Here is a 14,930-nt window from a genome sequence, read left to right as displayed (position 1 = left end):
AGTACGAGACAGTCTGTAATGCTGGATATCTGAAAGCATAATGGATCCTCACTACAGAACCAGCCTGGATACGCCCTACCCTAAAATTCTGTCCTTGTCTGCTCTTCTATTCTTAGTGTGAAATTTATGACTTTCCTAAGAGTTGCCAGTTCAACTCACAATGAAATAGAAGAATACAACTCAAGGGTATTATGGCCATAACAAAAGAAAGCTGTCCTCCCTCCCCGCCCCGGGGCTGCTCTGCGATAGAAATAGCGGCTTGTCAAGGATGATTGTGCATGGAAGATGTGTTTGTCCATCCTTGTCAGGCTTAGCCCACTTCAGACCAGGCCCTGCTTCCCATGGTCAGAGCCAATGGTGCATTTTGCTCGCTTCTGATGAAAAGTAACAAGCACTTTGGTTTTAGGAATCAGATCAAGAGTGATTCTCTTTGAAGCTTTCACAAAGCTGGCAAGAATTTCACACCATTTTGAGTGCTGCAGGTGAAGAATTTAACAGCTGGTGGGAGTGCAAATTAGAGCCAATTATAATTTGATTGACCTGCCTTGACAATAAAACTGTCTTCCCTAATTTAAGATGCCTAGCAGGAGCCTCTCTGCCCTGGAAAGGTGGCGATTCAAACGCAGAGCAGCTCAAACTAGGAAATTCTTTTAACAACACTGTGACAGTAATAAAGATTTATTTATGTAGCCCATTTTTTTCTCTTGGACTGAAATGACTGTGTTCAAACTGAGGGATAGGACATTATGTACAGAAATGAAAAGGGACTGGGCTTGGCAGAAATGGCTCTTGAGGATGGTGGCAGCCGCAGAGAAAACACATGTAAATTTTGGAAAGCAGTGAAGAAAGGGGGAAGTGTCTCGGTTCCTAAGTGTGAGGCCAGTTGTCATAATATTTTTGAAGAAACCAAATGCAGAATTGAAAAGAATATTCTTTGAAACTGCTTAAAGCGGCATCGTGGGAAAGCCTGTTTTCTTCCTGTGTTTGATTTTGGAGGCTAATTTATTGTCACCTTATTCAAACAGGTCAAAGAAGGCTTTGAACTCCAGCTCACATGCAACCTCTCATTCCCTTCTACTTATTCACACTAGCTCGGGTTTATTTAACTAGTTAAACTTTACAAGGAAAGAAATGGGTTGCTCTGCATTTTTCATTTACCTTGAGTCAGATCTCTGGGTCATTTTCATTGACCTTTAATCCTGATGCCTGTGATCTCATACCCTGGGCTTTCCCGTTCTTGGAAGGCAGTGCTCATCACCAAGCAGAGATTAAATTATCTACTCTCCAACCCCACCTCTGCCACTGAGGGCTTACTTGATCTTGGGCACATTACCCCTTGGTCTTGGGTCTTCATCTACAAAATGGAAATAATAAAACCTCCCTCGTGGGGTATTGTGGGGATTGTTGAGATACGACAAAGATTTTTCTCCTTGACGAAACCCTAGCCAGGCTCCTCTGAACCCTCTTCCCTACTAGGCTGGGCCTTCACCTACAGAGACTTGAACAAACACAAACATAGTTTCTCACAGCTTAAGGCTGATCCCTAGGCTGACACCAGCCTCCATGAAAGTATCTGCCTGAGAAAACTCAAGGCTGCCCAAAGAATTTACTGTTTGTTCAGCCAACATCTGAAGATATGGCCCCTGTCTCCCAGCCTCTGTGGGAGGGTAGGAGCCTGGCTTTGATAAGCACCAGTTAGCAAACCCAGATGAGTTCGGACCAAACCCCGCTTCCTGCTTTTTGTAATTTTCATTTTCTAGACTCTGCGGCTGCCCTGCTCCCCCCTCTCCCTCCTCCCTCATGCTCTCTTAAAAACACCCAGTCACTTCTGTGCAGGTCAGTTGAGTTGAGTTGAGTTCAGTTCCTGCTGGACTCTTTTCCCAGTCGCAGTAGCGCATCCCTGATTAAAGTCTCCCCATACCACGTTAGCCAGGGTTTGCTTTGCTGACCCTTGACAGATACCCGCCCCCCCCCCCGCCCCATACACTGGCTTGGCATAAGGCCTTGTCTAAGCGGCTCTCGGGAGACGAGGTTATTCTACCTGTTAGGACCTGCTTATCCTTATCTCTACCATGGAGCCTGCCCAACCTTATTGCTTTATTCTCTCTTCTTGCTGCCAGTGAAACTCTGCAATGAGTGCAGGAGGGAATACGGGCCATGAGGAGGGCTATTCTCGCCTCCTTGATATCGGACTTAGAATGAATTTCACCAAGTAACAGTGTTCTTCCTGTTGTAGAGGTTCTTATGACACTAATATAATTTGGACCCGCTGTATGTTAAACATACCTTTATGATTGGCTTAGAAATTTATTTTTTTTATCATAAAGTTTATAGAAAAGTAAACAAAAATGTTAGGGAAATCACTGTAATAAAGGCCATCAGTTTTATGTCATAGCAAAAGACATGGAAACTCAGTTTTTGGATGCACTGTATCAGTATGGGTACAACCTGAATTTTACTGCTTTCAATTTTATGACAAGTAAAGTTGCCAAAAGGGAACAGAAGCCTGAGGTCCAAACAGTCAACTTAATATACAAACTTCTGGCTTATCGTATTGTAAGCTGTATACTGCATGTAACCGAGTTTCATCTTAATGGCCATGAACCATCAGGAAGCTTCTCTTTAAGGGGGACAAATAAAGCGCATGGGCTTTGTGGCAGTGTTCTCTCTCCTCTTTTAAGGTTAATTCTGGATGAGGATTAGGGTTTCTGGAAGTTCAGCCTTTATAAAATGAGATTTTTCTTCTCTAATTATTAATGTGGCTTCCAGAGTCACTTTCTACTAAAAAAAAATTACTACTAATAAAGATCTATGTGGTGATGGTTGTTTGTATCCTTGTACACATCCATGAAACTGAAATTTCTTGTGGGCAACACATCTGGTTTAAAAAAATTACCTATAGGGATATTAAATGGCAGGCAAGGATCCTAGTAACCAGTCCTGGAGTGTAGCCACCCCCAAGTAATGAAATGATGATTTCTGCAAGCAGGCTTGACTGCACTGGACCTGTGCAGATGATGGAGAGGGGCAGGATGCTCCAGCAGCTGCTGTCTGGTGAACTGAGACGGGGCATGCACAAGGTGGGCAGACAGATGCTGTAATGACCCACTAAAGAATAACCGTGTGCAATACAACATAGCTGGGAAACAATGGCAGCAGATGGACAAAAACCTGGCTCACAGCAAGCAGGGGAAGGCAGCTCATTTATATCAAAAAGCCCTGCGTAGCTCAGGGAGGGACAGGAATCCAGACCCATGCCCAGCCTGTAAGTAGCAACAGGCCCTGTAAGCAGCATTCATCCTTTTCAAATATATTTATTGACTGCTCGCTATGCATACCACCCTGGGCCCAGTGCTACGCTATGGGAGCGCAGGGGTGAAGGCAGGCTTACTGACTTCTAGGAGTTTAGAGTCCAGTGGTTTCCAGTGCAGTGGGTTTCTGTTTGTATGATACCATTTGGGAATTAAGTTACTGATATCCCTGCCATTTAACATTCTTTAAAATCTGGTTACTCTTTTCCTAGATCTTGGATGGCATAACTTGAAAACCAAAGGAGATGGAGTTTTAGAAGAGTAGAGATTGCAAAAAAGAGTTGAAGAGTCACATCTCCAGTAACTCTGTGCTGACATTGTCCAATAGCTTAGGGTATTGAATGAGACTATTGTTCTTCAGTTTATAGCCACCCCGCACAGGGTCACTTCTCTTTGAATACACTGCAGGGAGGATGACCAGCCCTTATCTGAGTTTTAGCTTTATCCAAAAGGTATCTGTGCAAGAAGGGGCATGTAGTTTCCAAATAGAAAGAGCAGTCCCATTCTGTGTGCGTGCATCTGTACACACGTGCGCATGCACACACACACACATGCACACACACACATATTCTGGATTATGTGTTGTATTCTTTGGTTCCTAGGTAAACATTCTTCATCGCCATCATCATTATCAAATCATCATCACTGGGTTGGCAACTAAAAGCAGCTAAAAAAATCCCTCCCTGGCAGTTGAGTACTTTTAATTACCTGGACAGAAGGTATTTTCCATTTTTTGTAACGGTCATTAAAGAGAAAAGGGGATTGAAGTGCAATGTGAATTTTGCTTAAATATGGAAAAATTGTTGACTTTTGCTAGAATAGTTTGCAAGGGGTTATGCTATGAAATTGTTGCTCCCCCTCCCCCTACCATTTTTCCACACTAGAATAGACTAACATGGCTTGGAATAGTTTGGCTTTAGCCTGCAGACAGTGGAACAGAGATGACAACCTATGAATGAATTATTAAAATAGCTGCATGTTAGCCTCTTCTAGTTTGACAGATTTAGTCTTGACGATATCACCACATCATGACCAGTTTGATCGTCCTCAGAAAGAGCACAAATAATGATGTAGATTCTACAAGGCATATACACATATAGCTTTTAGCCACATCCTAGAATACATACAAACAGTCTGCATTTCCACTAGTGCCTACCTGTAGGTGTTGTCTATGTAAAAACAAGAGAGAAACTTGTGATCAGGAGTAGTTCTCTCTTGTAACCTAAATGGGAGGGAAGTCCAAAAGGGAGGGGATATCTGTATGTGTATGGCTGATTCACTTTGTTGTGCAGTGGTGGCTAACACAACAGTATAAAGCAACCACACTCCAATAAAAATTAATAAAAAAAGAATAGTTCTAATTATGAACAATTTAAATACAAAATAATAGAATGTGCATAATATCTTCATCTTACACAAAATAGGACAGAGAAAACCAAAATATTTATGAATTTACCCTTATCATGTAAAAGTAAGTTCGACAATATCAGGTGTTGGATAAAGACCATCAGGAAATCTTGTACACTGTAGGTGGGAATGTACAACCATTTTGGAGAACAGTTTGGAAATATCTAAAGAAAGCTAAAGATGTGCATACCATTTAAATGAAAAAAACTTCAGTCCTTGACATGTATTATCCATTTTAAGTGTATTGTTACATGAGTTTAAGTGAATTTGTACAGCTGTGCAGGCATCACCCCAATCCAGTTTTAAAACATTTCCATCACCCCAAAAGTTCCCTTCTGTACGTTTACAGTCAATATATGCTTCCACACACCAGCCCCATGCAACCATTGATCTTTGTATTACTATAGTTTTGCCTTTCCTAGACATTATATATAAATCCAATTATGTAATATATAGTTTTTTTTTCCTGTCTGACTTCTTTTAATTACCACAGTGTTTTTAAGGACTATTCATGTAGCATGTTATCAATAGTTTGTTCCTTTTAATTGCTGAAGGGTTGTGTGGATAACCATATTTTGTAAATCCATTTACCAGTTGACAGCAGTTTGGATGGTTTCTAGTTTCTGGCTATTATGAATAACGCTAGTATAAGAAATCTTTGTGCGGACACATTTTCACTTCTCTTTGGTGAATACCTTGGGGTGAAATTGCTGAGTCATATAGTAAGTGTATCTTTAACTTTTTAATAAGCTGCTAAACTGCTTTTCAAAGAGACTGCCCCATTTTATATTCCCACCAATAATGTATGCAGTTTCCAGTTTCTCCACTTCCTTGTCAACACTTAGTGATGTCAGTCTGTCTGATTTTAGCCATTTTATAGTGATTTTATAGAGGTATCTCATTGTGTTTTTAATTTGCATTTTCTCAATGACAGGATTTTGAGCATTTTTTTTAATGTGCTTATTTGCCATTTGTATATAACTTTGGAGAAGTATATTTTCAAATCTTTTGTGATTTAAATTTTTTCTCTTACTATGGAGTTGCAAGTGTAATTTATATATTCTGAATAGAAGTTGTTTATGAGATACATGCTTTGCAAATATTCTCTCCCAGTCTGTGGAGATTAATTTTTTAATGGTGTTTTGAAGAGCAAACTTTTCATATTTGAAGTCCAGTGATCAATTTTTCCTTTTCTAAATGGTCTGTTGGTGTCATATTTTTAAAAATTTGCTTAATCTAAGTCAAACAATAATTTTCTCCAAAAAATTTTATAGTTTTAGCTCAGTCTTATATTTAGGGGTAACATTTTGAGTTAATTTTGTGTTTGGTGAGAGATAGGAGTCAGGCTGAGTTTTTTAAATATATATCCAGTTGATCTATTGGTTATTGATATATCCAATTGATATTGATTCAGTATCAATAAAATATATGAATATCCAGTATAACTTTAGAAAATACTATTCTTCCTCCATCAAATTTCCTTAGCGCTTCCATTGAAAATCAATTGACCGTATATGTTTTGATTTATTTCTGAATTCTTTGTTCTCTTTCGTTTATCTATGTGTCTGGGCTTATCCCTGTACCACATTGTATTGATTACTGTAGCTTTACAGTAAGTTTTGAAATCAGTTAGTGTAAATCCTAACAAATTTGCTCTTCATTTGTTTTTCAAAATTGTTTTGGATATTTTAGGTCCTTTCTTATTTCCATATAAATTTTATTTTAATTTGTCAGTTTCTATAAAAATGCTTACTGGGATTTTAATAGGAATTGTATTGAATCTAAATGGCACTGGGGAGAAGTGCCATCTTTTTTTTTTTTTGATGTTGGAGGTAGGAGTTTATTAATTAGTTTATTTATTTTGGCTGTGTTGGGTCTTCGTTTCTGTGCGAGGGCTTTCTCTAGTTGTGGCAAGCGGGGGCCACTCTTCATCACGGTGCACGGGCCTCTCACTATCGCGGCCTCTCTTGTTGCGGAGCACAGGCTCCAGATGTGCAGGCTCAGTAGTTGTGACTCAGGGGCCCAGTTGCTCCGCGGCATGTGGGATCCTCCCAGACCAGGGCTCAAACCCGTGTCCCCTGAATTAGCAGGCTGATTCTCAACCACTGCGCCACCAGGGAAGCCCCGGAGAAGTGCCGTCTTAATACGTTGAATCTTTCAGTACATGGATGTGGTATATATCTCCATTTATTTAGGTATTCCTTAATTTAAGTTTTGCATTTCATTTGTTAAGTTTATTCCTAAGCATTTAGTTATTGTTGTTGTTTACATGAATGAACTTATATTCTCAATTTATTTTTTAATCAATTGGTACTAGTGTATAATAATGCTCTGGATTGATTTTTATATATTGATCTTATAACCTGTGACATTACTAAACTTGCTTACCAATTCTAGTAGCTTTTCTGACTCTTCCTTAGTATTTTCTACATATAAGATTGTATAAGGACAGTTCTGTTTCTTCCTTTGCAATTTGTATGCCTTTTATTTATTTTTCTTGCCTTATTCTACAGTTTTGAATAGAAGTGGTACAAGTAAGCATCCTTGTCCTGCTCCTGTTCTTAGGGGGGTAGCCTTCAGTCTTTTACTATTAAATATGGTATTAGTTGTAAGTTTTTTGTAGATTTTTAGCATCAAGTTGATAAAATTCCCCTTTATTCCTAATTGTGTGTGAATTTTTATTATTAATATGTGCTGTCTTATGAAATGATTAAACTATATTTGTTGAGATGTTTTCTATCTTGAGTCCATTTTAGTAACTTTTGTCTTTAGAGGAATCTTCATCACAATCTCTAGCTAATACTAATTGAATTTGAATAAAATATAGCAGCCTTGCACTAGTACAAGGTCCTCATCCCTTCTATTGCTGTATATGTTACAAACCTATTTGATAATATAGGTATAATTACATTGTAAGAATAATTACAGTATTATAATTATTGTCTTAAATAAACTTATGTTTTATAAAGAAATTACAAGAAGGAAAGGGAAGAAAAATATATACAATCTTCAATCTTTTATATTTACCCAAATATTTACTCTTTCTAATGCTCTTCATTCCTTCCCATGGATCCCAGTTACCATCTGGTGTCATTTCCCTTCAGCTTGAAGGACTGAAACATTAGCATTTATTGTAGCACGTCTGTTATCAAAGAATTTTGTCAGTTTTTGTTTATCTGAAAGTGTCTTTATCTCACCTTATTTTTGAAGAATAGTTTTATTGAATATAGAATTCCTTTTTGACACATTCTTCTTTCATCACCTTGGGTTTGTTTTTCCACTGTGTTCTAGCTTCCATTGTTTCTGAGGATCAGCAGCTATTAATTGTATCGTTATTGCTTTTTACCTGGTGAATCATTTTCTTTTGCCACTTTGAAAATTTTCTCTTTATTTTTGGCTTTCAGCAGTTTGACAATGACGTATCCATACATAGTTCTCTATGTGCTTATTTTATGCGATGCCTATTGAAATTCTTGGATCTGTAAGTGAATGCTTTTTCATCAAGTTTTGGGAAATTTCAGTTTCTTTGAATTTTTTATCCTTTTCCACTCTCTCCTTTTTCATTGGCACTCCCATTACACACATATTGGAATGGGTGACATTATCTGGAAGGTCTCTGAGGAGCTGTTAATTTTCTTTCAATTTTTTCCTTCTTTGTTCTTCAGATTCAGTAATTTCTATTGATGTATCTTTAAGTTTCCTCTTCTTTCTATTGTCATTTCAAGTCTGCTGTTGATCCTATCTAGTAGATTTTTTATTTCAATTATACTCTTCTAGAATTTTTATTTGGTTCTTTTATATAACTTTGTTTCTCTGTAAAAACTCCTTATTAGTCAACTAATTGTTAGCATATTTTTCTTTAACTTTTTAAATATACAATTTCTTTAATTCTTTGAACACATTCATAATAGCTATTTGAAGTCTTATCTGCTAAATCCAACATGTAGGTTCACTCAGAGTTGGTTTCTAATGACTGTTTTCCACCCCTGACTGTAGGTTGCACTTTCTTGTTTCTCTACATGTCTAGTAATTTTAGCTGAATATTGGACATTTTGTTTAATAGACTGTAGTAACTCTAGATTTAGGTTTATTTTCCGGAGTGTTGTTACATAGATTGATTAATTAATTGATTGATTGATTAAATGATTAATAACTTGTCTAGACTTACACTGTGGAGTTTGTCTTTCTTATAGTGTGTAACTGCTGATGTCTCTGCCAATTTGTTTTTCCTATTTTTATTTTTTAGCCTGGTGCACTGGTTGTGGGGGTGGGGGGATCATTTCTCCTTCTGTATAGCTTCTGTTCAACCAATGATTAGGGCTCAAGTTTTGTTCAGACACTTTGAACCCATTAGACTTCCACCCTCGAAGTGCCAATTGAGTTGTGTGTGGTTGAGGAGAACATTCACAGTTGCAACCAGTTCTCAAGTCTTTGGTTTTTACTTCTCTCGAGGATCCTTAGGATCTCCTCCACACATGTGGTTTCCCTGTCAGCCAGGAATGTTGAGGAGGAGAGCTTATCTTAGTCCTTTTATGATGCTCTAAATTCCAGTGTCTGCCTACCAGATTTCTGGCTGCCTGGCTGCTCATCTTAAACTGGGAAATACAACATTGGTCTAAAAAAAGCTGCAGGTTTTTATAGTCTATCCCAAACTAAATCTGCCGTTTCTAGCTGTGAATGTCACGGGTGTTTGCCTGCCTCCTTCCTCCACCCCTGCCCCAAGGCAAATCAGTCTTCTTTAACAGCAAAGTTGCTTTTTTATTGCAGCTAGCCTGAGTTGGTATGGCTGTAATTCTTGGAAACTGAGCTGGGGGAGGGAAGTATAGGAGCAGCCCCAGGCAAAGGGCACAGACTCTCACCATTCTTACCCAAAGTTTTATCATTTTTTGTGTTTCGGAATAAATGTTTCTTAATTTATTTTCTGCCTTTGGTAGGTGTCTACATGCTGAAACAATTTTTAAAGACCATTTTGTCCACTTTTATGCTTGTTTCTATGAAAGGGAATTGCCTGATCCCTTCATGTGACCATTACTAGAAGATCAAATCTGTTTTCAAAACAGATTTGTTAGAGAGTAGCATTCAATAAATATGTGTTGAGCATGGTTTATTGAAAGGCAGACTCTCTGCTGAAGAGCCTTCAGAGAGTGATAAACTCTGCATCTCGGGATGCCAGGTTATTCTGGGAGCTCCATAAATGTTTTTTGACTGAAAATATGATCTGAAGCACCAACCAACATTTTCTTTGCTTTTATAAGAGAGAGAAGTTGGAGAGTACTAACCCAAAAATTCCTTTGAAGCTTTGTTTTGATAATAAATGTATTGATTTACTTGAGGCATTGTATTAGATTCTGCTAAGATAATAAACATCCCTTTCTCTTCTACATCTTAAGAAGCCTTTTTCAGAGGTTCAAAACCACTGGTTTTTCATCTCAATAAAAAAACAAGCAGAGAGACTACAACATAGGTAATCTTTCCCTGTAATAGCTTACACCCCTTTCTAGTTCAGACTTCTGCACAAGCTCTTTAGAAGCTTTGGTGATGTTCAGAGAACGTGTCAACAGGATATTTAATTTTCAGATGTTTCCATTTAGGGATGACAAACGTCTAAGTCTGAAGAAAGCCATCCTCATCCAGGTATTTCTGAACTATCTGAGGTCTATTATTCTCTTTAGAAGGTTCACATAATCTGAAACTGTAGATCAGAGGTCTCAGACTGACAGCCTGAATCAGCCCACGAACATGTTTTATTTGGTCCAAAAAGTGCTCTAACAGTATCTCTTGTCACATATTAAAAATCAGAGGTTTCATGTAACAACGCAGGTTTCCTAATTTGAAGATCTCACAGTGCAGCCTCGTGCCCCCAAGGCAGCCATCGGCTGCAGCCCCTTCGGAAGATATGGGAGCTCTGCTCCCCAGTTTGCCTCGGTCCTGGCCTAGCCCAGCCTGATTCCCTTTTCATATAATGACCCTGCCCTTGATTTCATAACTTTGGGGACTGTGGCCTCAAAGGCAGGTCTGCTACCAGGATATCATGCTGGTAATCAGTGGAGGATTATGTTGTATGTATTTATCATAAAAGAACTTGGGTCAGGTAGAAAGCATTTGAACCCAGGGTAGAGGAGAATTTTGTAGCCAGAGTATATATCATGATGTAAATTAAAATTGAATTGAAATGATATAAATACCATACATTCACTTATTTACAGAATATTTATAGACTGAGTGGGTCTGATTCACTATTGTCTCCTTCCAAGGCCAGATCAGTTCTTGATGTATAGTAAGCGTAGTATTATAAATGTTCCATGCATAATAAATGTTCCATACATATTCTGTGAATAAATGAATACGTGAGTGAATCACGTTCATATCCCTGGAAAATGTGTAACTTACTTCCTCAATCTCTCCCCTCCTAGCAATCCTCAAATTTCAGTTTTAATTGATTTAAAATTGGTATCTAGTGATATTAATAATAAAAACTTTTATACTGCATTAATGAAAATAAAGGGAGAAAAAAACCTCCTGAAACAGTAGAGATTTTACCTGTAATTGGGACTGAGCAGTCCGTGTCTCATGAGGCAGAAAAACCCACATTGGTGGAACCAGGTAGCTTATTATAGAGAAGACTGTGCAGCCTTCCAGTTTCTACACGAAACTGGGGAGAGTAATAGAGGCCAGAGTGGGCTCTTTCCTTGAGAAGCATGTTAATCCTTTAGTAACTGAGACTAGAGACCGTGCAAAATACAAACCAATCTAAAATTGACTAGATTTACAAGATCTGTAAATACCAGGGAAAACACAGATTTTAAATTTAAGAATATTTGGATTTCTCCTCTCATAGTGTAAAGATATTGTGGTCAGAGGCTGGTAGTATAAGCCCATGCTCTGATAACTCCAGGAGGCAAGACTCTCCAGAGAGACAGAGAGTCAGAGAGAGAGACACAGAGAGAGGAAGGATTGGGAGCCCTTCAGAGAAAAGTCTGGGACTCTGCCACCCAGCTCTCCCCGGCCCTGGGAGGGTCCGTGGCAGATGTTTGGTACGAGGCAGCTTGCTGGTCCCCCAGCGGCATTCTTATACAGTCAGCTTCTGGTAAGTGATATTCTTGATACTTGATGTTTTGCCAGAAGTTAGAATATTGCTTTTCTCTTAAATGTGCACATGCTGCTTAGAAGCCACCGGATCTTTATTTAGAATTACAGATATCCCAGCAACAATTTGCAAACAACACGTAACATGTATTATCAATCCAAGCGTATGTAGGTATTTGGACTTAAGGAGACAGTGGAGTGTCATAAAGAAAGCATTGCATCGGGAATCAGGAGGCCTAGGGCCCAGTCTTTGACTCTGTATGACTTTAGCAAAGGGGCCTAACTTTGCTGAGGCACTTCTCTTCATAGTGGGACCCCCCCCCCCGCCGACAACGCGCCGCCGAATTGCTGCTAGCTCCATAAATTCCAGAGGAAAATGAGTGTAGAGCTGCAAGACTCACAGTCTCCTGGCCAGGATGTTAGACTCCAGTCTGTGTAAGAGATCCTGGTCTTTAAACAGAACTAGAAATGTCCTCAAGTGGAGAATACTGTTACAGAATTAAAAAAATCAATTGGAAAGACATTGTAATTTGCAGTAAGAAAAGCCTTGTAAAATGAGTCAAAATGCACAAGTCTAAAGTGAATAAGACTGCCGGTTGCTGACTGAATATCTGAATACGGTGCTTCTTTCGAATTGCTTCACTTGCAACAGAGAGAAATAAAATTGTGAGAGTGTGAAGTGTATAAAGGATTCTACCGCTGTTTCGGGGCTCAGAGACCCACAGATTGGAGAAAGTAAGTGCCTTTCTGACCATTGAATTCCTCACTCTTATTGCAAGTTAGAAAGGTCTAAGGAGGAGTTTAATGAAACCAGTCTGCACTTTGGAAACATCAGAAACAGTTGGAGAGACAGCACCACCTAGTGTCCACATAAAAAAAACCTCCGTGGCGGGCTGCCCTGGTGGCGCAGTGGTTGAGAGTCCACCTGCCGATGCAGGGGACACGGGTTCGTGCCCCGGTCCGGGAAGATCCCACATGCCGCGGAGCGGCTGGGCCCGTGGGCCGTGGCCACTGGGCCTGCGCGTCCGGAGCCTGTGCGAGAGGCCTCGGCGGTGGGAGGCCCGCGTACCGCAAAAAACAAAAACAAAACAACAAACAACTCCGTGGCGATCGTCTTTGCAGTAATTGGCCCCAGTAACTTCCATGAAGTAGGGCAAAGAAAATAAATCCATCAAAGCTGACTGAGTAACAGAGAGAAATGCCAGCTGAAAGCATTTTTGACTCTTGATGCCTTCAAAAGCCAGGAGACTTAATCCTGACCTTATGTTTCTTTCTTCGTGCCCAAAAGCCAGCCAAGCTCGTCACTAAACCAAGAGAGGTGAAGCAGGTCACCAAGTTTATAATGTATTTGGAAACTGGTTTTCATTTTTTCTCTGCATCCTGGCAGCGGGAGATAGGCAGCTTGTTATAACTTAGAGGGGGCTCCTGGAAAGCCTCCTCGCTGGGTGTATTTCTGTAGGCGTGGGCTCGCTGGGAATATTATTACCTCATGGAATCACGGATTTAATAGCATTTCTTCCACTTCATTCAGCACAGCACCGAGTTACAGTGACTCCAGCTTCAGCACATTACAGACGCACACTGTTCCCAACGGCATCACATCTTCACAGTCCCACGTGGGTCCTCACCAGGCCGCCTGACGCACGCAGGGCACACGCTCCAGTCTCACGATTCAGGTGTTCTGGCTAGGGTGTCCACCTCCTTCCCCACCACACTGGTTTGCAACTCTCTCCCCACTGCCTTGCCCTCCCTTTCCTCCTCCCCGCTCTGCTCTATTGTAATAACTATCATCTTGGAGCACCTACCTTGTGCCAGGCACTGTGCCAGGTGCTTCACACAAAATTTGTCATTTGAGATATCCGTGTCCATCTTGTGGGTTAGGAGACTGTGGCTCTGAGTGAATCAGGGGAGAGGACTGATCTGCTCGCCATCCCCTCCCTGCCGGCTGCTTCTAGTTTCCTGACGTTTCTTCCATGTGGAGGGAGCTCCACCAGCAAAAACACACCTGCTCGCTTTTTCTGCCCCTCTCTCCATCCTCCCAGAATGGGTGAGGAGTGATTTAATCTGATGGTGGGTTTGGAAGGAGAACGGTGTTTCTGTAGCCCAGACCCTATTCCCTTTTACCCTGGGAGTGAGGATGCCCCTGGGAGCATGAATTCTGGTTTGTTTCCCATCTGTACATTTCACAGGGCTGACTCTGTCCTTGTGCTGCATGTCTGTGCAGTCTTGGGGTTCAGCAATAGGAAAGCCCACTTGCCCACAGATAGAAATCACAACCGCTGCTTCCAACTCTGTAGGTGATGTTTCCATCTCCCAGCTCTCTGGGTTCAGAACCTTGATGTGTTCTTTATTGGGGCACCTTGAATGCCTAACACTAAGGAAAGTATTTCATTGCTAAATACAGAGCAGAGGGTTGGGGTTATTCGAATTCCAACTTCAGTTGATTCAAACCCAAATGAGTTTTTTTTTTCAAGTTCAAAATCAATTTGCCCTGGTGTATAGAACATTCTGGACTGGCGATCAGAAGGTACGAGCTCTAATCTGGGCTTGGAGTCTTCCAGCTTTGCAACTTCGAGGGAGCAGCTGTTCTTGGCTTTGGTTTCCCCTTCTTAGCTTCTGTGATTCCAAAGTCAAGGGTCCCTGATCTGAAGGAACTGTGAAGAGGTGATGCTCATCTTTGTGCGAGAAAGAAGACTTCCATGCACTTGAAACAAGCTGCTTTGACTCTCCCCTCCTTGGGAAAACTCATGCTGTTTTTCAAAGATTCTGAAAGCATTTCAGATCATTCATGGCAACATTTGTCTAAGAACCCCTCTGTCCCGTGCCACACTTAGGAGCAAGCCTCTGACCCTCTTTATTTGTTGTTATACACCCTGGGCAGGGGGCAGCCAGTACATTAGGTTTTTTATTTTGAGCCCTAAATGGGGACTCATGGATTGACAAATTAGTTTCTTCTTGATTTGTGAGTTTGTTTCAGAGTTACTTACTTTGAATCACATTTAGTTATGCATTTGCTAATTTGGCTTTATTGAGGAGAATGACATACTGTGGACTGTGGGGAAACTGTGGCTCTTAAAGTCACCCAGAGGGAGTATAGGAGGGTAGCAGGTGCATTGGCTCCACTTC

The sequence above is a fragment of the Globicephala melas genome, chromosome 13 (assembly GCF_963455315.2).
Source record: "Globicephala melas chromosome 13, mGloMel1.2, whole genome shotgun sequence".
Lineage (NCBI taxonomy): Eukaryota > Metazoa > Chordata > Mammalia > Artiodactyla > Delphinidae > Globicephala > Globicephala melas.
This window is presented reverse-complemented; position numbering follows the sequence as displayed.